General features: G+C 39.6%; 1 long non-coding RNA gene and 1 other non-coding gene across 2 annotated transcripts; one reads left to right on the top strand and one right to left on the bottom strand.

The window, feature by feature from the left end:
* Nucleotides 1-8,838: 8,838 nt before the first annotated feature.
* Nucleotides 8,839-8,945, top strand: LOC148208217 (small nucleolar RNA R71). Its single transcript, XR_015789099.1, has one exon. It is a non-coding gene; the product is annotated as a small nucleolar RNA R71 (small nucleolar RNA).
* Nucleotides 8,946-20,372: 11,427 nt separating this feature from the next.
* On the bottom strand, nucleotides 20,373-22,091 carry LOC148208216 (uncharacterized). The gene is made up of 3 exons (XR_015789030.1): nucleotides 21,478-22,091; nucleotides 21,189-21,373; nucleotides 20,373-21,097 (listed from the first exon to the last, which is right to left on the bottom strand). It is a non-coding gene; the product is annotated as an uncharacterized LOC148208216 (long non-coding RNA).
* Nucleotides 22,092-26,995: the final 4,904 nt, after the last annotated feature.

Raw genomic sequence — 26,995 nt, 5'->3', positions numbered from 1 at the left:
ACACTAAGACTTTTACATATAAAAGACCGGCTACTAGCCCCTGAGGTTTCCACACACTAACATCGGTTTCAACCACAGCTACTCGTAGAAAGACTTTGAAACTAACAGCTAGGTCATAAGACGACGACAATGAGAAACACGAAGTCACTTATCACCATCCTTACTGCTATTTTCAAAGTCAACACCCAACCTAAAACTAAATGGGTGTCTACAGTAGGACTCGGAAATCATAACTACATTTTCTTTAACTCTCATTGTTTTTACCACTCTTTTCTTTCTAACACAAGTCTTTTCCCCACTCTTATTTTCTCTGACAAAGACTCTTTTTTACTCTTTTGCAACATTTGTCTTCTCTTTTTTTTTCTTTTTTTTTCTTTTTCTTTCTTGGTTTTTAAGCTAAGTGCTTTTCAACACTTTCTTTCTTTCCATTTGACTCTTTTTCAAAAGAAAATAGCATGAGTTTTCAAATATAAATAACACTTTATCTTTCTGAAACAACGACTGACACAACGACTGTCCCCCCCAAACTTAAGAGAGACAGTGTCCTCACTGGGAAAAGACTTTTGCATCGGATGAAAAAGGCTTAACAGTAAAAAGGACAAGGACTTCCTATATAGGGGCAAAGAAAAAGCTTAAAGTTTGTAAAGATCAAAAAGACATAAAAGAAAATGAGTTTATCACATAAACAAAGGAAATAGCTCAAAGCTTAGTCAGGCATAGAACAGAAAACTCAACAATCTCTTATAATCATCATCGACATGAAATGACATGCACAGCACAGATGCTTCAAAATAGGCATGTGAAAAGCTAAACTAAGGTTAAGTGAAGGCATACTTTAAGTGATCAGAAGATAAACGATACTAATTTATTCCTGCTTCAACTGAGTTCGAAACATAATCAATACAAAAGCATGCGTAGTAATGCTAGAATATGCAAACTACGTCATTAAACAAAAGAATAAAACACAAAAGATAGCAAAGAAGGAACCTCCCCTTCATGAAGTTGGAGGTTGGGGACTAGGATCAGTGTCGGTACTGGAAGATGGATGACCAAGGATAGCAGCTAGCGCTGGAGGCCATGAAGGTAAAACCGCAAAATCTAATGAAGCCCTCAAGTTGTAGATATGTTGCACGACTTCTCGAACCTGATCTCGCAGCTGTTGGTTCTCCTCTCGAAGACGACGGATCTCCGATGTAGGAGACATCCCAGTACCTTCCCTTCTTTGTAACGCATGGGCGATAATACGCCGAATATTCTTCTCTTCCACAATTGGGGCATCTCTCTTAATTTGATCCTCAGGGAGCTGTACACCTTGTCGCAAGCATAAAGAAGTGACCAATCGTGGGTGATAAAGCTTACCACGTGTTCGGTGGGCACACTCATGGATACTGGTATTGATCAATTCTCCATAATTCACATCTATGCCCTTTAGCATGGCATAAATCAGCAGGGCCCTATCCTGAGTGACATGCTCATCATGCTCCGCTGGCAGAATTCTGTTTTTGACTATGTATAACCATCCTGCAGCAGCTAGGGAAACATCCTCGGGTTTTAGTCGTACCTTGCCATGAGTAGTCAAATCCCAAGTGGCAGAGGGCTTCCCAACACATGCTAGAGCCTCATCAAGCTGTGCTAGAGTCGGAGTCACTAACATCTTATTCCCACAGCATCTCTGATATTCTCCATGTTGAAGGTGTAGTTGATCTGAGTGGCATCAAACCGTATTTTCTTCCCGCGCACTATGGCTATATGTGACTGGGGATGGATAGCAGCATAGAACTCTCTGACTAACTCCAAAGCCTCACATTGTATGGGCTGAATGAGTGGTCTCCATTCTTTGTCTCTAGCGGTCTCCCTCCAATCATCAGGCACATCTCCTAGATTGAGGTCGAAACCCAATTCTGTCATAATCTTACGGGATTTCATTAATGAAGTTCGAGTGGCTAAATTTGCCGCGTTCCATTTCGTCTCGACCTCCTCTCCCTCAGACAAGTCCAGTTCAATTGTATCAACTGGCCTAGGTGCCACTACCTTCTTCTTAGCTTTAGCTGCTTTAGCTTTCGCAGCTCTCGTTTTAGGTTAATTCATGGGCACTGTCGGCTTCTTAGCCTGAACTGCACGACGTTTTGAACTCTTTTTCTCCCGCCTCTTGTATTGGAACATTTCCCTTATCGTCTGCGTGTCCTCAGGATCTTCTTCGCTGGTAGGTTCTTGAGTACTATTCTCCCCAACCTCGGATCTACCTGTATCACACCCAAGCGGGTTAACTGAATTAGAAGAAATAGTGTGAGCATCCCTTACCCCTGGTAGAGTGGCCATCGGTGTGACATACTCATCCGTTGCCAACGAAGTAGATCCAGTTGCTCCAGTAGGCAACTGTTGGTGGCTACAAAATGCTCCTTCTGTAGGTGTATCCAATGGGGAAGGTTCCTGAGTATCTGTTCTCACCACATCGTTGTCGGTATCCTCTGTTTCCGGCATATTTGAACAACGGCCTCGTGAAACCAGTAGAAAATCATCATTACCTTCTTTCAGTGTAATAATCAATGGAGATGAATAAAACTGCTCCTCGTCCCTGTTCTCCATAGATGAATCCTTAGGCGTCAGACGCCTACTACTCCCATCTTCCTCAATTTCTGGGTCCGTCATCACCTCCTTGCCCTTCCTCTTTTGCCCTATCGACACCCCGGGCTCTAGTCTATGGCTATGGCTCTTCTCTTGCTCTCCTCTATGCTCATCTCCTGCATCCATTGGCATATTGGTTGGGGTTGGCATCCTAGGAGGCTCTAAGGGTTTTAGTTGTCCCATGTTAAAGGTACTCAATATGTTAGGGTTCAATTGTGGTGCTTGAGGTCCTCTTTCTAGGAATGAAAGTTGAGGTGGTGGGGGAACCCTAGGTGAAATCATCCCATAATTGGTTGGGGGTACCCAATGACCCATTCCATAGTAAGGTGGAAGGCTAGGAAATAGAGTAGATGGGTTTGGCATTCCATAAGGATGAACACTAGCTGGAATTTGCATTTGGGACAAGGGAAAATGATAGGAAGGAACCAGGTTAAACATAAACGGTTGGTACATACCCGGATTGATCATTGGAGGAAGTTGTTGAGGATTTTCAGCCCTAAACTCACTGTTTTGAGGTATATTACAGGTGGGTAGTTGCTGAAAATTAACATAACCATGTGGGCTCATTATAGGATGTTGTGTAGGAGCTGTGGATGGAGGACATTCAAATGTTTGAAGCGGGTTTCCTCCCTTAACAGCAGCTAGCCTAGAATCTGAAACCATGTGGTGTTGGAAATTCTCCAATGGTGGAAAAGGAATGCTTGTGGCATTTGGAGCTTGAGTAGAAGAGGTAGGAAGTGAAGTATGTTGAGAAGAAGAAGCCATAAAAGTAAGCAAATGCTGGAAATTTCTTCTTCTTTGTGGTGGTGGCTGAAAATCGAAAACAACGGTGATGAAGGGAGTGAGTTTTGCCGAAAAAACAAGGGGAAGAAGAGAGTTGTGTGGGTTTTGGTGGAATTGTAAAGCTTAGGCAATGGGTCTATTTAAAGCTTTCCCCAAACTAAATCCTAAATGGAAAGGGATTGAGATTTAAGTTCAACTAGGTTTCCTAAACCTAAAAGGAAAAAAATAACAAATTTGAATACCAAATAGGATTAGGGAAACAAAATTTGAGTTTGAAGAGAAGTTTTAAAGTTAAATCATAGAGGATTAATGTTTGATCCAAAATAAAGCCCATATTATCGAAAATTAAAACCCAAACCGTGAAGGAAAATATTTTCGAACTTCTGAAAAAACAGGGCAGGCGCCAGGCGCCTGCGTGATTTATTTTCGCAAAGGGCAGGCGCCAGGCGCCTGCGTAATTCTTTTTTTTTTCAATGTTTTTTTTTCTGTTTTTTCTTTCTTTTTGTTTTTTCAACGTTTTCACAAACATTCTCTTAATAAGAAAAACTTTATAATTAAACAAAAAGAAAATACAAGATACAAAGACTTCCTTCCTTTACTTTTGTTCTTTCAAAAACGGCTAAGAAGGAAAAAACATTTTTCGCAAAAATTTATTCACCTGAAAGTTGAATAGAGGTTTTTCCTCTATCCACTGCTTCTCCAAAATATGGCTTAAGTCTCTGCCCATTTACTTTAAAAATACCTCCCTTAGAGTCAACTAGATCCACTGCCCCATACGGGTAGACTTTAAAAACTTTAAAGGGACCAGACCATCTAGACTTAAGTTTCCCAGGAAAAAGTTTCAACCTAGAATTGAATAACAGAACCAGATCACCTTCTTGAAAATTGTTCGGTCGAAGACGCCTATCGTGCCACTGTTTAGTTTTTTCCTTAAACAGCTTAGCATTCTCATAAGAAAATTGCCTGTGTTCTTCTAATTCCAACAATTGTAACTTCCTCGCCTCACCTGCATCCGACAAATCAAAATTTAATTTCTTAGTAGCCCAAAATGCTTTATATTCTAGCTCAAGAGGCAAATGACATGCTTTTCCAAAAACTAGCCTATAGGGGGACATGTCGAGGGGAGTCTTAAATACTGTCCTATATGCCCAAAGTGAATCATCAAGCTTAAAAGACCAATCCCTACGGTTAAGATTTACAGTTTTTTCTAAAATGTTTTTTATCTCCCTATTAGATATTTCGGCTAACCCATTCGACTGAGGATGATATGCTGTTGCAACCCTATGACGCACATTGTATTTAGTCAGCAACTTTTGCATAGACCTATTCACAAAATGAGCCCCCCCATCGCTTATCAGACAACGCGGGGTTCCATAACGCGTAAAAATGTGCTTTTGCAGAAAACGAATGACAACTTTAGAATCATTGGTAGCAGTTGCAATGGCTTCTATCCATTTCGAAACATAATCTACTGCTAACAATATATAAAGCTTACCATTAGAAGATGGAAATGGACCCATAAAATCTATACCCCACACATCAAATATTTCAATCTCCAGGATCGGGGTTTGAGGCATTTCGTGGCGTTTACATATATTACCTGTCCGTTGGCATTTGTCACAAACCTGGGCAAACTTATGTGCATCTTTGAACAGAGTGGGCCAAAAGAACCCACTTTGCAAAACTTTGGCTGCGGTTTTGTGTCTTGCAAAATGTCCTCCATATGGAGACATATGACAAGCATCTAATATCGCCTCGTGCTCTTCTTCTGCGACACACCTGCGTAAGATATTGTCAGGTCCTAGCTTATATAAAAAAGGCTCATCCCAACGATAAAATCGAACTTCATTTAGAAATTTCTTCACCTGTTGCTTGTTGAACTCATAAGGAACTATTCGACTTACCAAATAATTTGCTATATTGGCATACCACGGAACTGAATCAACTCGCAAGAGTTGCTCGTCAATAAACTGTTCACGTATAACAGTTCCATCATCACAGAGCGGGGATTCCAATCTAGACAGGTGATCAGCAACTTGGTTTTCAGTACCCTTCTTGTCCCTAACTTCAATATCAAACACTTGAAGTAACAAAATCCACCGTATCAAACGTGGTTCCGCATCTTTTTTAGCAAATAAATATTTTAAAGCAGAATGGTCAGTAAAAACAATGACTTTTGTGCTTATCAAGTAAGACCTAAACTTATCAAAGGCTAACACAACTGCTAACAGTTCCTTTTCAGTAGTAGTGTAATTGAGTTGTGCACCGGTCAGAGTCTTACTAGCATAATACACAGGATGCAAGATCTTGTTTTTATGTTGTCCTAACATAGCTCCTATTGCATAATCACTGGCATCACACATGAGCTCAAAAGGTAAATCCCAATTAGGTTCGATAATTATAGGGGCTGAACTTAGAGCAACTTTCAACATTTCAAATGATTTTAAACAGTCATCATCAAAAACAAATGGTCTATCATGTTCTAACAATTGACACAAGGGTTTAGAAATTTTAGCAAAGTCTTTTATAAAGCGGCGGTAAAATCCCCCATGCCCTAAAAAACTTCTAAACCCTTTAACATTTGTAGGAGGAGGTAGCTTTGAAATGATGTCTATCTTAGCGTGGTCTACCTCTATTCCTTGCTTGGAAATTCTGTGACCCAAAACAATACCCTCTTGTACCATGAAATGACACTTCTCCCAATTTAGGACTAGGTTTGTTTGTTCACATCTCTCCAATACTCTCTCTAAATTAACTAAACATGCGTCAAAAGAATTTCCGAAAACAGAAAAGTCATCCATAAAAACTTCTAGAATATTTTCTACCATGTCAGAGAAGATGGCCATCATACACCTCTGAAAAGTCGCGGGTGCATTGCATAGTCCAAAGGGCATTCGCCTGAAAGCGAACGTACCATACGGACACGTAAATGTTGTCTTCTCCTGGTCTTCTGGAGCAATAGTAATTTGGTTATAACCCGAATATCCATCTAAGAAACAATAGAAATCCTTACCTGCCAGACGGTCGAGCATCTGGTCAATAAACGGGAGAGGAAAATGGTCTTTCTTTGTTACCTTGTTGAGTTTGCGATAGTCAATGCAAACTCTCCACCCGCTCACAGTTCGGGTTGAGATGAGCTCATTCTCCTCGTTGTCCACCACGGTTATACCCTCTTTCTTTGGTACACACTGTACTGGGCTTACCCAGCTGCTGTTGGATATTGGGTATATAACACCGGCGTCAAGCCATTTAAGAATTTCTTTCCTTACAACCTTTTTCATCTTCGGGTTCAACCGCCTTTGACTCTCAATAGAGTTCTTAGCATCTTCTTCCAATAGAATTTTGTGCATGCAAAAGGCCGGGCTTATCCCTCGGATATCTGCTATCGTCCATCCAATGGCCTTTTTGTGTTTCTCCAAAATCTGCAATAAAGAATATTCATTAGTAGGTGATAAATTGGAGGCTATAATAACTGGTAAAGTGTCGTTATCCACTAGATAAGTATATTTCAAATGCGACGGCAATGGCTTCTGCTCCAGCGTGGGTGGTTCCACTATGGACGGAAGTAACGACTTGCATTCTTCTTTTTGTATTTTTTCAACAGGATTAATCACATTTTCCGGTCCTTCTGCTATCTTATCAAGCTCTTCTTCAATCTCTGTAACTAATAAGTCATAAAACTCATCAAACATAACAGGATTCAAGCTAGTTATAGCAGAGCACTCTTCAAAGTCTCCTGGTAATTTCATGGCGTCTAGAATGTTAAATTTAACTTCTTCATTATGTACTCTCATTGTAATTTCTCCCTTCCTCACATTAAAAACTGTATTCCCAGTGGCTAGAAATGGTCTTCCAAAAATAATGGGAACGTCTAAGTCTGCCTCGCAATCTAGAATGATAAAGTCTGCAGGGAAAATGAATTTGTCCACCTGGACTAAAACATCTTCTATCTTTCCCTCAGGTCTTATGATAGATCTATCTGCTAGTTGGAGGGTAACCGTAGTAGGTCTAGCTTCTCCTATGCATAAAGATTTGAAAACTGATAACGGCATAAGATTAATGCTAGCGCCTAGATCACATAATGCCCTACCTAAGTTTTTTCCTCCTATGGAACATGGAATGGTAAAACTGCCAGGATCGTTACATTTCATGGGTAGCGGGCTGCCCACAACTTCACTACTACATTTTGTCATGGCTACCAATTCATGCTCTCCTATCTTTTTCTTCCTAGAAACTATATCTTTCAAAAACTTAGCATAATTTGGCATCTGTTCTAGAGCATCTACTAATGGTATATTTATATGCAATTGTTTTAAAATATCTAAAAATTTTCTAAACTGGGAATCATTATTTTTCTTAACTAATCTTTGGGGAAACGGGGGAGTAGGGGTAAAAGAAGGTTGTACCTGTGGAGGAACACTCGGGGTGTCCTCATTACCTTTTCTAATATTTTCTTTTCCTGGTCTTGTTGCATTTTCTGGTATCTTTACAGTTGGTTCAGTGGACGGAATCTGTACATCTGTTGTTGGCATTGTTGGTCCATCATATGCCAGTCCACTCCTAAGGGTGACAGCTTTGCACTGTTCTTTCCCTTCTCGTTTTGGTAATTCAGTATGGCCTGGAAAAGAACCTTGTGGTCTATTCTTCAATTCATTGGCGAGCTGTCCCAATTGGGTCTCGAAATTCCTCATTGATGCCGCTTGGGATTGTATCACTGCGTCGGTTCGGGCCATGTACTCCTTCATCATGTTCTCAAGATTTGAGTTGTTATTTGGAACTGGTGGAGTCTGTGTTCTCTGATTGTACTGCTGTTGCGGTGGTAGGATGTATTGCTGTGTAGGTGGAACATAGGGCTGCTTGTTCTGCTGGCTCTGCCCTTGATTAAAACCGCTCGAACCTCCTTGACCTCCCCATGAGAAATTAGGGTGGTGCCTCCAACCTGGGTTGTAGGTGTTCGAATATGGGTTAAAGTTCCTATTGTTCCCATGTCCTACATAAAAAACGGAAGCAGGGTTATGTGGACAATTATTATAGATATGGTTTTCACTGCAAAATGAACAAATGAGATCGTTGACTTGGCAAACAGGGGCAGGAGTGCAATAATCCGACTGCACAGGTTGTATCGGCGTGGCTAATGGATTTTTTATTCCCAATGCCATCTCTTTTAGCCTCTGGTTCATTGTAACCATCTCTTTTTGCATCGAGGTCACAATGTCCAGAGCCAAAACTCCAGCTGGATCTTGCTTCTTTGGTGCTGCCCTAGATTTTTGCGAACACCATAGTTCGTTGTGTGAAGCTAAGTCATTTAGGATGTCAACTATCTCGTTGAATGTCTTCTTTGTAAAGGCTCCGTTGGCAGCATTGTTTAGCATCATCTTAGTAGGATGATCTAAACCTCTAAAGAAATGTTCTATCTGGATGCATGCCGACAAGCCATGGTTCGGACATTTCCTGATTAGTTCTTTAAATATTTCCCACGCCTCGTGAACAGGTTCACGATCATACTGTCTAAAGGAGATGATCTCCTCTCTGATATCAGCGTGGCGAGTAGGTGGGAAGAATTTTGTTAAGAACTTTTCCACTAACGACCCCCATGTGGTGATGGATCCCGGTGGAAATGCATTGAGCCATGCTCTAGCTTGGTCGTTCAAAGAAAATAGAAAAAGTGTTAGTCTCAGAGCATCGTCTGTTATACCAGGTAATCGAAATGCATTTGCAATTTGAATGAATGATTTCAGATGATCATGTGGATCCTCATGTTCCTGCCCTCCAAAATGTCCAATTGTCTGCAACATTTGGAACATCATTGGTTTAAGCTCAAAGTTTGCGTGGGCTGGAATAGGGTTGACTATCCCTGAATCAAAGTTCTGAAAAGTCGTGGCGGCATATTCTCGCATTGCCACGTCTCTGTTGTCCGCCATCTGAATATGGTTGAATTCATCATTTCTCGCATGATCCCTCATATTACCGTTAACAGCAGGTGGATCAACCGGATCATGAGGTGGAATATCTGCCATTGATGTGCTCGTACTTTCTACCTCACATTCAGGACTGATTTCACCTTCTCTCTCATTTTGCTTTTCTAGTTGTTTTCGAAGTCTTTGCTCCTTTCCAGTTTTTCGAAGGGTCCGCTCAATCTCAGGGTCAAGGGGTAGAAGAAAAGATCTTGTGCTCATGCACTTTAACTTACCCTTGTGAGATAAACGACCAAAAATATAGAACAAAAACGGTGGATGGAAATTACACCCAACACAATTCACAAAAATAAAAACTAAAAGAATTTGAAAATAATTTTAAAACTAAAGTCCCCGACAACGGCTCCAAAAACTTGACTGGACGTTTGCTGAACGCACGCACTAAACGTGGTAACAATTATATAGATGCAAGCGCACACCTGTCAGAGTAATATAAAATGGATGGAGTATCCAAGTATCGATCCTCAAGGACTTCTAAATAATTTCCAAACTCTAAAGTTTTAAAGAATAGTGAATGTTGAAATGAGTGATTCTTGTAAAATGGGAAGTGGTCACAAATAATGGTTTTGGATTTGGGATTTGGACTTATAATGATAAAACCTAGCCCAATTACTTCAAGTTAGCCAACAAAGAATCAAGGACATGCTAAGGACAATATGCATTTTACTTTAGAAATCAACGACTACGCTTCTCACTTGACTTATGTCTAAGCAAGTTCAAAGTCCTAAGACATTCCCTAATATGTCTATTACGAGAGATATCTTAGTTTTAGGATGGAAATAGTCGCAACCTCGGGTTATGGTCCTATGTCTAGGCTACTTAAGCGGAACCCTTATATCTAAGGCGCTTCTCTCCTTGGTTTAACCACTCAACAATGCAAATAAGCAACCTTTTCAGTATTGACTTGTTAAGACTTACAGTGGCCTTCTCTACATCCTAACTTTTTGAGAAAACATGTTGAGCAATGAATGGAAAGCAAAAACACTACTTCTTAGCAGACCTTTTTAGAAATAAAAGGCTAACTATCCATAACCGGGCTAGAGACGGGAATTTAGAAAGACATATTGAAGAAAATACAACAAGTAAAATGGTTGAATGTGGAATGCATGTGGGAAAAACAAAAGTTAACTAACGGAGAGTTTTTCTCGGGATTGAGAGCTTCGCGCTTCTCTTTCAAGCAAGGGGGAGTGTCACGTGCTCTTTCCTCCAAAAACACAACTCTCTTAACTAAAAATAAAGTAAAGGCAAAGGGAAGATAAGCAAAGTGCTGGATTTTTATATATTCGAATAAGTAGAAAATAACTAAGTACAAATGGAAACAAAACAAAGCTCAATAAAGGAATGTAAAGTACTCGGGATTTAAAAACCAAAAGCAACTAATGAAAGCAACTCAAAAGTACTTTGAAAGCAACAAAGAAACACTAAAAATGATCAAGAGAAGGAAGCAAGGCTTGATGAATTTGGTGGAGAAGCTGCTGGAATTTATAGCTGTGCAGAATTGGTTAGGTAGGTCCTAAAACGATGGTGAATCACCTATTTTCGACTCTTTTGACTGACCAAATCGTGCTCAAACTGATAGTGGAACACTTCTTCTACACGTATGCATCGGTTGGAACCACCAAAACGCATTGGAAGACGCGTTTCATTAAGGGCAAAGTTGGAAGAAAAACTGTTTTTCTGCAGGCTTCCCAGGCGCCTGGCGCCTCCTATGTAGAATTTTCCGTCTTTTTGCTTCTTTTGATTAATTTGCACTCCCAAATGGTCCTAAAATGTCATAAATACAATATAAGCCAACCACAAACCATAATATATGAATTTTGCATAAATTGGAACTCAAACGACCAAGAAAAAGTCCGAAACAAAGTTAAAACATAGTAAAAACAGCATCTAAAACCTTCTTTTTACGCATGTAAACAAGCATAATCACACGCCTGCTGCTGCCAGAAAACCGTGCACTCGTTGCTGCCCGACGCCGCGCACCGCCGCTATCCGAAGTCGTCTGCCGCCGTTGCCTGCTGCGCCGCCTGCCGCTCCGTTGCCTGCTGCTGCTGCTGTCCAAACCGCCGGTGGTCACCGTCCATCGAGTGCTTCGGGGAGGGTTGAGGCGCCGGTAGGAGAAAGAAAAAGGAAAACTAAAATGGGGGGAAAAGAGGTGCTTCACGAATGGGAGGGGTTTTGGGGGCTAGGGTTTTCTCCTTACCTTTCTTTTGTTTTTACAAAGAAGGGACCCACTTGGGTTAGGGTTTCTCCTTTTCCCTCTTGTTTTAAAACAAGGAAGGCCCACTTAACTAGGTACTTAATGTAACGCCCCAAGATTTCATATAAACATCCTAGGCAACGCTAAATAATTCTTCTGGCTAACCTTAACTCTAAACACAAGATAAGCAACCTCCTGGAAAATAATTTAGATGAAATAAAGCTTCGACTTCCATACGTTCTAACAGAAATATAAATGTCATAAACTGTCAGAACTCCGCCCTCCATGGGCAATTTAAAAGAAAACAACAACATCTCAAATTCACCTCAGTGGCAAAAATTATTAAATAAGTAAAAACAACCGTGCACCTAAACTCCAATGACAACAACGACGCGTTTACCAACAACATCCATAACAATTAAAGTAGTTCTAAAGAATACAAAATTTCCTCCGCGGTTCACACCTAGCAATAACATATGTCTCAAGGCTACTCGTACCCAACTACCCTTCCCCCTATCCTCACTAACTAAACTAGTGATCCTTTCTCGGTCAAGCCCTCTCCACATCATCACCGCGGTCGACCCCGTTCACACCTGAAACATATAAAGGTACAAAGGGGGGTGAGTACATAAGGTACCCCGTAAGTAGCACTTCCTAACTAGCACAAAATAAATTATGCTCACAGTCACGACATAAAGAACAAAACAATAGCGAGGCAATCAAATAAGCAGTGAGAGATAGCGAACAATTAACTTGACATTTAGAACAAAACAAGAGCAAGGCAACCAAATAAGCAGAGAGAGATAGCGAACAAATAACTTGACATTTACATACAACAACTAAGCGTCGAAACTACCAATACCACAACCCATGAATCGCTAGCCCTTGTTTCATAGTACTAAACCTTCCTCAACACCCCCCTTTATCACTCCCCGCTTAACTTCTCGAGGCATGATGGCTCTTGACATTTATTCCCAAGTCACCGTACCTCCTCCTTCTCCAGTACTTGATGTCCGACCTTGCCATTTATTCCCAAGGCCAAACACCACTACTTCGCAAGCTCCACTCTTCTTTAATCCCTCAAGCCTAACTCCTCGAGTCGTATTGACCCTTGACATTTATCCCCAAGGCCTCAATACTCCTCTCCAGAAACTTGACGTTCGGCCTTGTGACTGGGCGTTTATGCTGAACGCACGCACTAAGCGTGGTAACAATTATATAGATGCAAGCGCACACCTGTCAGAGTAATATAAAATGGATGGAGTATCCAAGTATCGATCCTCAAGGACTTCTAAATAATTTCCAAACTCTAAAGTTTTAAAGAATAGTGAATGTTGAAATGAGTGATTCTTGTAAAATGGGAAGTGGTCACAAATAATGGTTTTGGATTTGGGATTTGGACTTATAATGATAAAACCTAGCCCAATTACTTCAAGTTAGCCAACAAAGAATCAAGGACATGCTAAGGACAATATGCATTTTACTTTAGAAATCAACGACTACGCTTCTCACTTGACTTATGTCTAAGCAAGTTCAAAGTCCTAAGACATTCCCTAATATGTCTATTACGAGAGATATCTTAGTTTTAGGATGGAAATAGTCGCAACCTCGGGTTATGGTCCTATGTCTAGGCTACTTAAGCGGAACCCTTATATCTAAGGCGCTTCTCTCCTTGGTTTAACCACTCAACAATGCAAATAAGCAACCTTTTCAGTATTGACTTGTTAAGACTTACAGTGGCCTTCTCTACATCCTAACTTTTTGAGAAAACATGTTGAGCAATGAATGGAAAGCAAAAACACTACTTCTTAGCAGACCTTTTTAGAAATAAAAGGCTAACTATCCATAACCGGGCTAGAGACGGGAATTTAGAAAGACATATTGAAGAAAATACAACAAGTAAAATGGTTGAATGTGGAATGCATGTGGGAAAAACAAAAGTTAACTAACGGAGAGTTTTTCTCGGGATTGAGAGCTTCGCGCTTTTCTTTCAAGCAAGGGGGAGTGTCACGTGCTCTTTCCTCCAAAAACACAACTCTCTTAACTAAAAATAAAGTAAAGGCAAAGGGAAGATAAGCAAAGTGCTGGATTTTTATATATTCGAATAAGTAGAAAATAACTAAGTACAAATGGAAACAAAACAAAGCTCAATAAAGGAATGTAAAGTACTCGGGATTTAAAAACCAAAAGCAACTAATGAAAGCAACTCAAAAGTACTTTGAAAGCAACAAAGAAACACTAAAAATGATCAAGAGAAGGAAGCAAGGCTTGATGAATTTGGTGGAGAAGCTGCTGGAATTTATAGCTGTGCAGAATTGGTTAGGTAGGTCCTAAAACGATGGTGAATCACCTATTTTCGACTCTTTTGACTGACCAAATCGTGCTCAAACTGATAGTGGAACACTTCTTCTACACGTATGCATCGGTTGGAACCACCAAAACGCATTGGAAGACGCGTTTCATTAAGGGCAAAGTTGGAAGAAAAACTGTTTTTCTGCAGGCTTCCCAGGCGCCTGGCGCCTCCTATGTAGAATTTTCCGTCTTTTTGCTTCTTTTGATTAATTTGCACTCCCAAATGGTCCTAAAATGTCATAAATACAATATAAGCCAACCACAAACCATAATATATGAATTTTGCATAAATTGGAACTCAAACGACCAAGAAAAAGTCCGAAACAAAGTTAAAACATAGTAAAAACAGCATCTAAAACCTTCTTTTTACGCATGTAAACAAGCATAATCACACGCCTGCTGCTGCCAGAAAACCGTGCACTCGTTGCTGCCCGACGCCGCGCACCGCCGCTATCCGAAGTCGTCTGCCGCCGTTGCCTGCTGCGCCGCCTGCCGCTCCGTTGCCTGCTGCTGCTGCTGTCCAAACCGCCGGTGGTCACCGTCCATCGAGTGCTTCGGGGAGGGTTGAGGCGCCGGTAGGAGAAAGAAAAAGGAAAACTAAAATGGGGGGAAAAGAGGTGCTTCACGAATGGGAGGGGTTTTGGGGGCTAGGGTTTTCTCCTTACCTTTCTTTTGTTTTTACAAAGAAGGGACCCACTTGGGTTAGGGTTTCTCCTTTTCCCTCTTGTTTTAAAACAAGGAAGGCCCACTTAACTAGGTACTTAATGTAACGCCCCAAGATTTCATATAAACATCCTAGGCAACGCTAAATAATTCTTCTGGCTAACCTTAACTCTAAACACAAGATAAGCAACCTCCTGGAAAATAATTTAGATGAAATAAAGCTTCGACTTCCATACGTTCTAACAGAAATATAAATGTCATAAACTGTCAGAACTCCGCCCTCCATGGGCAATTTAAAAGAAAACAACAACATCTCAAATTCACCTCAGTGGCAAAAATTATTAAATAAGTAAAAACAACCGTGCACCTAAACTCCAATGACAACAACGACGCGTTTACCAACAACATCCATAACAATTAAAGTAGTTCTAAAGAATACAAAATTTCCTCCGCGGTTCACACCTAGCAATAACATATGTCTCAAGGCTACTCGTACCCAACTACCCTTCCCCCTATCCTCACTAACTAAACTAGTGATCCTTTCTCGGTCAAGCCCTCTCCACATCATCACCGCGGTCGACCCCGTTCACACCTGAAACATATAAAGGTACAAAGGGGGGTGAGTACATAAGGTACCCCGTAAGTAGCACTTCCTAACTAGCACAAAATAAATTATGCTCACAGTCACGACATAAAGAACAAAACAATAGCGAGGCAATCAAATAAGCAGTGAGAGATAGCGAACAATTAACTTGACATTTAGAACAAAACAAGAGCAAGGCAACCAAATAAGCAGAGAGAGATAGCGAACAAATAACTTGACATTTACATACAACAACTAAGCGTCGAAACTACCAATACCACAACCCATGAATCGCTAGCCCTTGTTTCATAGTACTAAACCTTCCTCAACACCCCCCTTTATCACTCCCCGCTTAACTTCTCGAGGCATGATGGCTCTTGACATTTATTCCCAAGTCACCGTACCTCCTCCTTCTCCAGTACTTGATGTCCGACCTTGCCATTTATTCCCAAGGCCAAACACCACTACTTCGCAAGCTCCACTCTTCTTTAATCCCTCAAGCCTAACTCCTCGAGTCGTATTGACCCTTGACATTTATCCCCAAGGCCTCAATACTCCTCTCCAGAAACTTGACGTTCGGCCTTGTGACTGGGCGTTTATGCTGAACGCACGCACTAAGCGTGGTAACAATTATATAGATGCAAGCGCACACCTGTCAGAGTAATATAAAATGGATGGAGTATCCAAGTATCGATCCTCAAGGACTTCTAAATAATTTCCAAACTCTAAAGTTTTAAAGAATAGTGAATGTTGAAATGAGTGATTCTTGTAAAATGGGAAGTGGTCACAAATAATGGTTTTGGATTTGGGATTTGGACTTATAATGATAAAACCTAGCCCAATTACTTCAAGTTAGCCAACAAAGAATCAAGGACATGCTAAGGACAATATGCATTTTACTTTAGAAATCAACGACTACGCTTCTCACTTGACTTATGTCTAAGCAAGTTCAAAGTCCTAAGACATTCCCTAATATGTCTATTACGAGAGATATCTTAGTTTTAGGATGGAAATAGTCGCAACCTCGGGTTATGGTCCTATGTCTAGGCTACTTAAGCGGAACCCTTATATCTAAGGCGCTTCTCTCCTTGGTTTAACCACTCAACAATGCAAATAAGCAACCTTTTCAGTATTGACTTGTTAAGACTTACAGTGGCCTTCTCTACATCCTAACTTTTTGAGAAAACATGTTGAGCAATGAATGGAAAGCAAAAACACTACTTCTTAGCAGACCTTTTTAGAAATAAAAGGCTAACTATCCATAACCGGGCTAGAGACGGGAATTTAGAAAGACATATTGAAGAAAATACAACAAGTAAAATGGTTGAATGTGGAATGCATGTGGGAAAAACAAAAGTTAACTAACGGAGAGTTTTTCTCGGGATTGAGAGCTTCGCGCTTCTCTTTCAAGCAAGGGGGAGTGTCACGTGCTCTTTCCTCCAAAAACACAACTCTCTTAACTAAAAATAAAGTAAAGGCAAAGGGAAGATAAGCAAAGTGCTGGATTTTTATATATTCGAATAAGTAGAAAATAACTAAGTACAAATGGAAACAAAACAAAGCTCAATAAAGGAATGTAAAGTACTCGGGATTTAAAAACCAAAAGCAACTAATGAAAGCAACTCAAAAGTACTTTGAAAGCAACAAAGAAACACTAAAAATGATCAAGAGAAGGAAGCAAGGCTTGATGAATTTGGTGGAGAAGCTGCTGGAATTTATAGCTGTGCAGAATTGGTTAGGTAGGTCCTAAAACGATGGTGAATCACCTATTTTCGACTCTTTTGACTGACCAAATCGTGCTCAAACTGATAGTGGAACACTTCTTCTACACGTATGCATCGGTTGGAACCACCAAAACGCATTGGAAGACGCGTTTCATTAAGGGCAAAGTTGGAAGAAAAACTGTTTTTCTGCAGGCTTCCCAGGCGCCTGGCGCCTCCTATGTAGAATTTTCCGTCTTTTTGCTTCTTTTGATTAATTTGCACTCCCAAATGGTCCTAAAATGTCATAAATACAATATAAGCCAACCACAAACCATAATATATGAATTTTGCATAAATTGGAACTCAAACGACCAAGAAAAAGTCCGAAACAAAGTTAAAACATAGTAAAAACAGCATCTAAAACCTTCTTTTTACGCATGTAAACAAGCATAATCACACGCCTGCTGCTGCCAGAAAACCGTGCACTCGTTGCTGCCCGACGCCGCGCACCGCCGCTATCCGAAGTCGTCTGCCGCCGTTGCCTGCTGCGCCGCCTGCCGCTCCGTTGCCTGCTGCTGCTGCTGTCCAAACCGCCGGTGGTCACCGTCCATCGAGTGCTTCGGGGAGGGTTGAGGCGCCGGTAGGAGAAAGAAAAAGGAAAACTAAAATGGGGGGAAAAGAGGTGCTTCACGAATGGGAGAGGTTTTGGGGGCTAGGGTTTTCTCCTTACCTTTCTTTTGTTTTTACAAAGAAGGGACCCACTTGGGTTAGGGTTTCTCCTTTTCCCTCTTGTTTTAAAACAAGGAAGGCCCACTTAACTAGGTACTTAATGTAACGCCCCAAGATTTCATATAAACATCCTAGGCAACGCTAAATAATTCTTCTGGCTAACCTTAACTCTAAACACAAGATAAGCAACCTCCTGGAAAATAATTTAGATGAAATAAAGCTTCGACTTCCATACGTTCTAACAGAAATATAAATGTCATAAACTGTCAGAACTCCGCCCTCCATGGGCAATTTAAAAGAAAACAACAACATCTCAAATTCACCTCAGTGGCAAAAATTATTAAATAAGTAAAAACAACCGTGCACCTAAACTCCAATGACAACAACGACGCGTTTACCAACAACATCCATAACAATTAAAGTAGTTCTAAAGAATACAAAATTTCCTCCGCGGTTCACACCTAGCAATAACATATGTCTCAAGGCTACTCGTACCCAACTACCCTTCCCCCTATCCTCACTAACTAAACTAGTGATCCTTTCTCGGTCAAGCCCTCTCCACATCATCACCGCGGTCGACCCCGTTCACACCTGAAACATATAAAGGTACAAAGGGGGGTGAGTACATAAGGTACCCCGTAAGTAGCACTTCCTAACTAGCACAAAATAAATTATGCTCACAGTCACGACATAAAGAACAAAACAATAGCGAGGCAATCAAATAAGCAGTGAGAGATAGCGAACAATTAACTTGACATTTAGAACAAAACAAGAGCAAGGCAACCAAATAAGCAGAGAGAGATAGCGAACAAATAACTTGACATTTACATACAACAACTAAGCGTCGAAACTACCAATACCACAACCCATGAATCGCTAGCCCTTGTTTCATAGTACTAAACCTTCCTCAACACCCCCCTTTATCACTCCCCGCTTAACTTCTCGAGGCATGATGGCTCTTGACATTTATTCCCAAGTCACCGTACCTCCTCCTTCTCCAGTACTTGATGTCCGACCTTGCCATTTATTCCCAAGGCCAAACACCACTACTTCACAAGCTCCACTCTTCTTTAATCCCTCAAGCCTAACTCCTCGAGTCGTATTGACCCTTGACATTTATCCCCAAGGCCTCAATACTCCTCTCCAGAAACTTGACGTTCGGCCTTGTGACTGGGCGTTTATGCTGAACGCACGCACTAAGCGTGGTAACAATTATATAGATGCAAGCGCACACCTGTCAGAGTAATATAAAATGGATGGAGTATCCAAGTATCGATCCTCAAGGACTTCTAAATAATTTCCAAACTCTAAAGTTTTAAAGAATAGTGAATGTTGGAATGAGTGATTCTTGTAAAATGGGAAGTGGTCACAAATAATGATTTTGGATTTGGGATTTGAACTTATAATGATAAAACCTAGCCCGAATTACTTCAAGTTAGCCAACAAAGAATCAAGGACATGCTAAGGACAATATGCATTTTACTTTAGAAACCAACGACTACGCTTCTCACTTGACTTATGTCTAAGCAAGTTCAAAGTCCTAAGACATTCCCTAATATGTCTATTATGAGATATATCTTAGTTTTAGGATGGAAATAGTCGCAACCTCGGGTTAAGGTCCTATGTCTAGGCTAATTAAGCGGAACCCTTATGTCTAAGGCGCTCCTCTCCTCGGTTTAACCACTCAACAATGCAAATAGGCAACCTTTTCAGTATTGACTTGTTAAGACTTACAGTGGCCTTCTCTAAATCCTAACTTTTTGGGAAAACATGTTGAGCAATGAATGGAAAGCAAAACCACTACTTCTTAGCAACCCTTTTTAGACATAAAAGGCTAACTATCCATAACCGGGCTAGAGACGGGAATTTAGAAAGACATATTGAAGAAAATACAGCAAGTAAAATGGTTGAATGTGGAATACGTGTGTGAAAAACAAAAGTTAACTAACGGAGAGTTTTTATCGGGATTAAGAGCTTCGCCCTTCTCTTTCAAGCAAGGGGGAGTGTCACGTGCTCTTTCCTCCAAAAACACAACTCTCTTAACTAAAAATAAAGTAAAGGCAAAGAGAAGAGAAGCAAAGTGCTGGATTTTTATATATTTGAATAAGTAGAAAATAACTAAGTACAAATGGAAACAAAACAAAGCTCAATAAAGGAATGTAAGTGCTCGGGATTTAAAAACCAAAAGCAACTAATGAAAGCAACTCAAAAGTACTTAGAAAGCAACAAAAAAACACTAAAAATGATCAAGAGAAGGAAGCAAGGCTTGATGAATTTGGTGGAGAAGTTGCTGGAATTTATAGCTGTGCAGAATTGGTTAGGTAGGTCCTAAAACGATGGTGAATCACCCATTTCCAACTCTTTTGACTGACCAAATCGTGCTCAAACTGATAGTGGAACACTTCTTCTACACGTATGCATCGGTTGGAACCACCAAAACGCATTGGAAGACGCATTTCATTAAGGGCAAAGTTGGAAGAAAACCAGTTTTTCTGCAGGCTTCCCAGGCGCCTGGCGCCTCCCATGATGGTTTTTCCGTCTTTTTGCTTCTTTTGATTAATTTGCACTCCCAAATGGTCCTAAAATGTCATAAATACAATATAAGCCAACCACAAACCATAGTATATGAATTTTGCATGAATTGGAACTCAAACGACCGAGAAAAATCCGAAACAAAGCTGAAACATAGTAAAAACAGCATCTAAAACCTTCTTTTTACGCATGTAAACAAGCGTAATCACCTTGCCATTTATTCCCAAGGCCTGAACTGTGCACCGGTCCTTGTCGTTTATTCCCAAGGTACCGATGACTTCCCAGCGTATTGGTCCTTGACATTTATCCCCAAGACCCCAATACACGTTTACAGAAATTTGACTTCTGGCCTTGTCATTTATCCCCAAGGCCACTACTCAAGGCTTTGAACCTCCAAGCGATTTATATGCATTTTTCAGGTCAGAAAACCCATGGTTAATGGACTATCAACCCGTCCTTTTACCCTTCACCCTTCACCACTTCACTAACCCTTCCATGACCACCTACAAGTAAACCTCCCACATTCTAAATCACTGCACCGTTTACAAACATGCTTTTCCACGTAATAAACAAAATTCATCCAACAGCTCACAACCAGACAATATGAATTAAATTATCAGTATAACCAAGCTAGCATTTCATCTACATCCCATTTGCAAAACGTCATGAGCCAATTACTTCTAACTACAACAGTTAAGAATCTACTAGTCACCTACAACAACAAGAATGGGAAACATGTTTCCTCAAAAGTGTTCAATAATAGAAATACGGCAACAAGATCGCTAGAATTCACAAATCAAACCAACAATCCTTACATGCTCATTTAAATTATTTTAACAAGAAAAACAAAAAAAAAACAGCATCAAGAACATTCCGTTAACGCTAAATAACGCACGCACTCGCCCCCTGGTGCTACTTACACAACCACGTGTTTAAGTTTGCGTCGGCCTCACACCTAAGCATAAAAACAGAAAAATACAGCAATTTAAATGTACGATTCAACCTTCAAAAAAACATCTTTAAGAGGGTTCAAAGGGGCTCGTTACCGCAAAACGACTTCGTATAGGTGTGGGTAAATTAGATCTAGCTTGCCAAGACGTGGGTAGCGTAAATCGGGTTTCAAACGGATGTAGATAATCGTCGAACACCACCAATACGCTGTTGTCCACGTTTTTGCAGCAGCGAAAAGCGTCCAATACGATCTCCAACGGCTTCGTTTCAATGTCCCTTGCTACAAAACAACCCCGCTTAGGTGTGGGTATTCTAAATCGATTTCGTTTGGGTGTGGGTACTCCAAATCTAACTTCAAACAAAGGTGGGTCAAAGAAAAGTTACCGGGTTTCACGGATCTAAGTTGTTCGAGGTCGTTAGGCTTGTTGAATCGGAGAAAGGACGCCGCGAACACAGCCCCACGTGTATCGATGCGGCCTGCAGCTGCCCGAACGTCACACACCGCCGCTGATCGTCGCACACCGCCGCTGCCCGCCGCACGCCGCCGCCGCCCGTCACGCGCTGCTGCTGTTCGACGCTGCACCTGCTGCCGCCGCCGCTGCTGCCGCTGTGTCCGTCGGAGATGGCTGCCGTCGGTGCTGCTGTGTCGGAGAGGGAGAGTCCGAGTGGAGGGGGGTGGCCGACGGCTTCAACAAGAGAGGAAAAGGGGAAAAGGAGAAGAGGAACGAGAACAAGTGGCTAGGGTTCTCTTTTCTTGTTTCAAACTTTTAACTCCTTTGGGCTTGGGTTCTTTTCCTTATGTTTAAGGCCCACTTACCCAACCCTTCCTTGTTAAAACAAACCAATAATAGAGTTTCGTAATTGGCCCAATGATCCAAAACAAGTGTCGCATAATGGAAATCCGTACTAAATGTAACTTGATAAATAACTACACGCTACTAACTCACCACTAAAACTGTAACAATACACACTAGTCGAGATGTCACACTTAAATTAAATAAGATCACTGATGAGTCAATTAAAAATAACAATGAAATAAATCAATAAATCAATAAATAAAAATCCATTTTGTTATAAAATTTTCCGGAACTCGGGGCAAGCTAACCTGAGTAACGCGGGGCGTTACACTTAATTTGGGCCCAACGAACCAGAAAAATTGTAAAGAAAACCATTTCCTCGTTATACTATAGTTAGATACGTAAGTACACGTCAACACTCAACAATTACCACAGTAGCTCGAAATAAAATTAAATGGAACAATTAAATTAAATAAAAAGAAATTTCTAAGAAAGGAGGCCCCGAGACTCGAGGGTACACTAACCTGAGTAACGCAGGGCGTTACAATTATATTGGTAGTTGTATATTAATGTTTTAGTTTATTAAACGATTTAATAAACTAAGGACATTATTGCATGCATATAAAATATTGACTAATTCAACCCCCAGGTCGATTCCTAGGTAGAGGTGTTCCCTTACGGTCAGCTTAAATACCTCAACCTAGATAGAACCTTCTTTAGATAATGTTCCCTATAGGCAATATTTTATATTTAGTCATTTATCATTTCATTTTAAACCTAGTTAAAACAAAATAAAAGACTACTCCCTAATCATATTAGAAGATATAACCTAAGGCCTAATTAATTTTAAACCCCTTTAAAATTAATTAACTTAGACCCTATGTTTGCATGCAATTCTTTATTATAGATTTTAATTTCTATCTTCCAAATTTTATAACTCTTATAAAATTTAAGAAATTAAAATTATAATCATGCATTGTAAGCATACATTAATATAACAATTATATTAACTAAAGTAATGTCATGCTCAATGCAACTTTATTTTCATCTAATTAATACAACAGTTATATTAATCATGAAAATAAAACATGCATTCATACATTATACAATTTATAACTATACGATGCATGATCATACATACATACTATATATCAAACATACATATTATGCATGTAACCTATGGTGAGATTTTAAAATTATATGGCATACAATATGCAATATTCTTTTAATTAAAATACACATTCATAATGCATAAAATAATTAAATAGCAAAGTTGGACCGATTTTTGGCACCCTAAGAAAGCAAAATAATACAAAAAATTAAGAAAACGACCGCAACCGCCCTCGAACCGCGAACCGTAGCCACAGAAACACGTTGAAAAACACCTGGGACAGCGCTTTGGCACCTAAGGGCAGAGCCACGACGCTGCTACAGCAAAAAGCCACAGCAGCAACACTACAGCTGCAACAAAAATATACTTTCTATTTTTGTGGCGCTGTGTGTTGTCCCCGCAGCGCCATGGCACTGTCTGCGCGATCTGCTTCGTCTTCTTCGTTGTTTTCTGTAAGTTTTCGTCAAATCCAACGCCACGAACAACTTTCGAGCGACCCGAACTTACAGACTCGATATAGAAACTCAATATCCAAAACACCGGTCCCTTACATGATCAAATCAAGACTTAAATTGCAATCTACATGCCAAAAATCGGAAATTTTCCAACTCGCAAACCCATATTTCGAGAATATGAAAACACCAATCATGAAAATCGATTTTGCTCCCAAATAATCAGAACATCAACGCAGCTCTGATACCAATTGATGGGATGTGAATCTCAGAGCGGAAGCGGATCATCGTTCTTGAATTTTTGAGAAACAAAATCAAATGTGCAAGAAGAAGACATACATGGAAAACTTACATTTGAAGAACTGTTCTTCAACGATTTCCCGACGAACACCACCAAATGGTCTTCCGTGCTATCCTTTGGGTACGAGATCGTGCTTGTGGAAGCTTTTATTTGGAACAAGAGGGAGAATTGAGAGATATCAGTGTTGAGAAATGCCTTGGGGTTACTTCTGTGAAAAGACCTCTGTTTTTGCTGTGTTTCAACAAAAATAGAAAGATGAGGTGGGGAGTTACCCCACGTCAATAATAACCCCCCACTCCCCTGCAATTAAGTATGGGAGTGATTTATTAATTTAATATTAATTAAATTAATATTAATTAAATAAATATTAATCAAATTAATATATATAATTAATTAATTAATTAATTAATTAATAATCTAATTACAATTAATTAATCAATTATGTATATATATATATAAATAATTAACACTTAATTATTTATTATCATAATAGAATCATATTCTAAAGCATTTCTCTCATATAACCTATAGTTATAATGTACATCTTACGCACATTATTTTTAACCTATCATTTTAATATGAATCATATTCATATTAATTTTATTTTATTTGAATCTCATTCAAATAATTTCTCTCATAATATATAGTTTCAATTACAATTAACATAATGTATCACTATACATATAATCCCTTGAGCAATTTGAATATTTAAAAATTTTCCTAAAATTTGATCCTCGTTTTACCCGTTATGAGCTAGCAAGGGGACCTAATGCACCTACAGATCAGAAGCTCCAACGATACGAGATTAATCGGTCAAACTCATTGACCGAGTTAATTAACATTTGTTAACTACGGGTCATTCTACTAAAGACCCGCAGTTGCACTCTTCTCACTGCATAATATTTTCGTGTCCATGGATATACGATCATTAATGACAAGTCAATCCTTCACGAGTGTTCGTAACCACAGATGGGTCAAATTACCGTTTTACCCCTGTGTTACATCTTGCTCCTTAAATACCACTGCTCCTCTAATGAACAACCTGGTTATGGTCTTGGGGAGGAGTGAATTCCATCTTGTGAAGTTATGTTCCCAGCTCCCTACTCGGTCTCGTCCCCAAAATGGTAGGAGTATTGAGTCGGTGTTTCGAGCCACTCTCACCCATACAGATGAAAAGACGAGCTCTCATGGGCAAGAGTCCATAACTCACTCAGGATTGAGAATGAGTCGTCTGGTCATCCTAAGAAATAGTAATCTATTAGTTGATGGTATTACATCTAAAGATTGGCTATTTTGCGGTCCGGTCTTATACAAACTCATTGTATAGGATACCAAGACTCGCATGTCTCCACACGAATGACCTGGATCGAGTCGTCTCTAACATTTACAAAGTGGGCCGTATCCATAGTGTTGTCGGGATAAAGTACACAGCGTTATCCATATACTATAGACCCTTTAGGTTGTTCACGGGACATTATCCACTCGTATATCAGAGGTATATCAAATATATACCTAGTATATATACTATCTCGGTTACATGATAATAACCTTTGATGTTTAGTTTATAGGATTTTGGACAATGTGGCAATTAATTCAACAACAAATTTATTGAATATACATTTGTTTTTACATAAATACAAACTACGAGTTTAGGGCAACACACCCAACAACTTGTATGTCTCTACACGAATGACTTGGATAAAGTCGTTTATAACAGTTACAGAGCGAGTCGTATCCATAGTATTACCAAGATAAGGTACCCAACCTTATCCGTGTAGTATAGATCATTTAGGTTATTAGTGAAACATTATCCACTTGTATATCGAATATATACTTTATATCAAATATGTACATTGTATATTAAATATATACTATATATCAAATATATATATTGTATATTAAATATATAATGTATGTCAAATATATACATCGTATATAAAATGTATACACTGTATATTAAATATATATTGTATATCAAATATATACTATATGTCAAGTATACATTGTTCCAGTTACATTAAATAACCTTAGATCTTAGTTTGCTGGAATACGAGTAATGCAAAGAAATAATAAGATAACTCTTTATTGAATAAATAATTTATTCATAAATTACAAATACACGAGCTAAGGGCATCAAACCCAAGTGATGGCTAACTTGTCAGCCTTCAAAGTCTTTGTAACCCCTCAATTGTAAATGAAGCTTCACTTAAAGTAGTTTGAAGTATCTTTAAGTGTAGTTCCATTAATTGATGGCTAACTTGCACTAAATGAAGCTTGAGATGTACTTGAGTTCATTTAATGCAACTTGAGTTCTTTGGATCTAACTTGGCTTTATTGGATGCAACTTGAGTTAAACTCCACTTCAACTTCAACTCCTTTAAATGAACTCAAGTTCATTTAATGCAATGCCTCCCTTAAGCTCTACTTGGAAGATGTTGAGTTTAAAAGTTCCATCTCTCTCTTTACATCCCTAGGCGAACTCACCAAGTGTTGAACATGAGAAAGTAAAGCTTATTGAAGCTTTTGACTTTTGATCTCGTTATGGGTCCTTAAGGCATGACAATGTAGCTTCCTTGGTTCACGTTAGAGGATGTGCTTTTTAAAGTTGATAAATTTATTTTTTCCTACAGATTTCATTATTTTGGACTGTGAAGTAGCTCTTGAGGTGGCAATCATTCATGGGAAGCCATTCTTTAGCAATTGGTGACAGTGTATTTAATGTTAGGAAATGAGAAATCACTATGAAGGTCATTGATGAGCAAGTTACGTTCAAAGCCCTTGATGCAATGCATCTTCCGAATGAAGTCGAGGAGCGCTCTTCAATAGGAGCAACCATGGAAGAACTCTACGAGTTGATAGCTGCAGACTTAGAAGCAGATTTGGAGGCTGCAAAAAATGCACCTCACGCATTTTTTACGAAATTAGAAAATGTTGAGTTTTTTCAATTGACAGCATTTGATATGAAAGCCTTGCAACCATCCATCATTGAACCTTCAGCATTGGAGAAGAAATCCCTACGCTCTCATTTAAAATATGCATATTTGGGTTTGAATGATATTTTGTCGGTTACCATTTCTTCTTATTTGACTAATGAACATGAAGTTTCACTTTTGCAGGTATTATTTGTTTGGGATTTCAGATTCAATATAAATGATAGAGTGCAAGTATACACCCATCACAAGTAATAAAATGGAATGAGTATTTCGAGTATCGATCTACAGGGACAATTAAAGCCTTTCTA

Source organism: Momordica charantia (genome assembly GCF_013281855.1).
Source record: "Momordica charantia cultivar OHB3-1 chromosome 11 unlocalized genomic scaffold, Mcharantia_2.0 BLBB01000011.1, whole genome shotgun sequence".
Lineage (NCBI taxonomy): Eukaryota > Viridiplantae > Streptophyta > Magnoliopsida > Cucurbitales > Cucurbitaceae > Momordica > Momordica charantia.
This window is presented reverse-complemented; position numbering and strand designations above follow the sequence as displayed.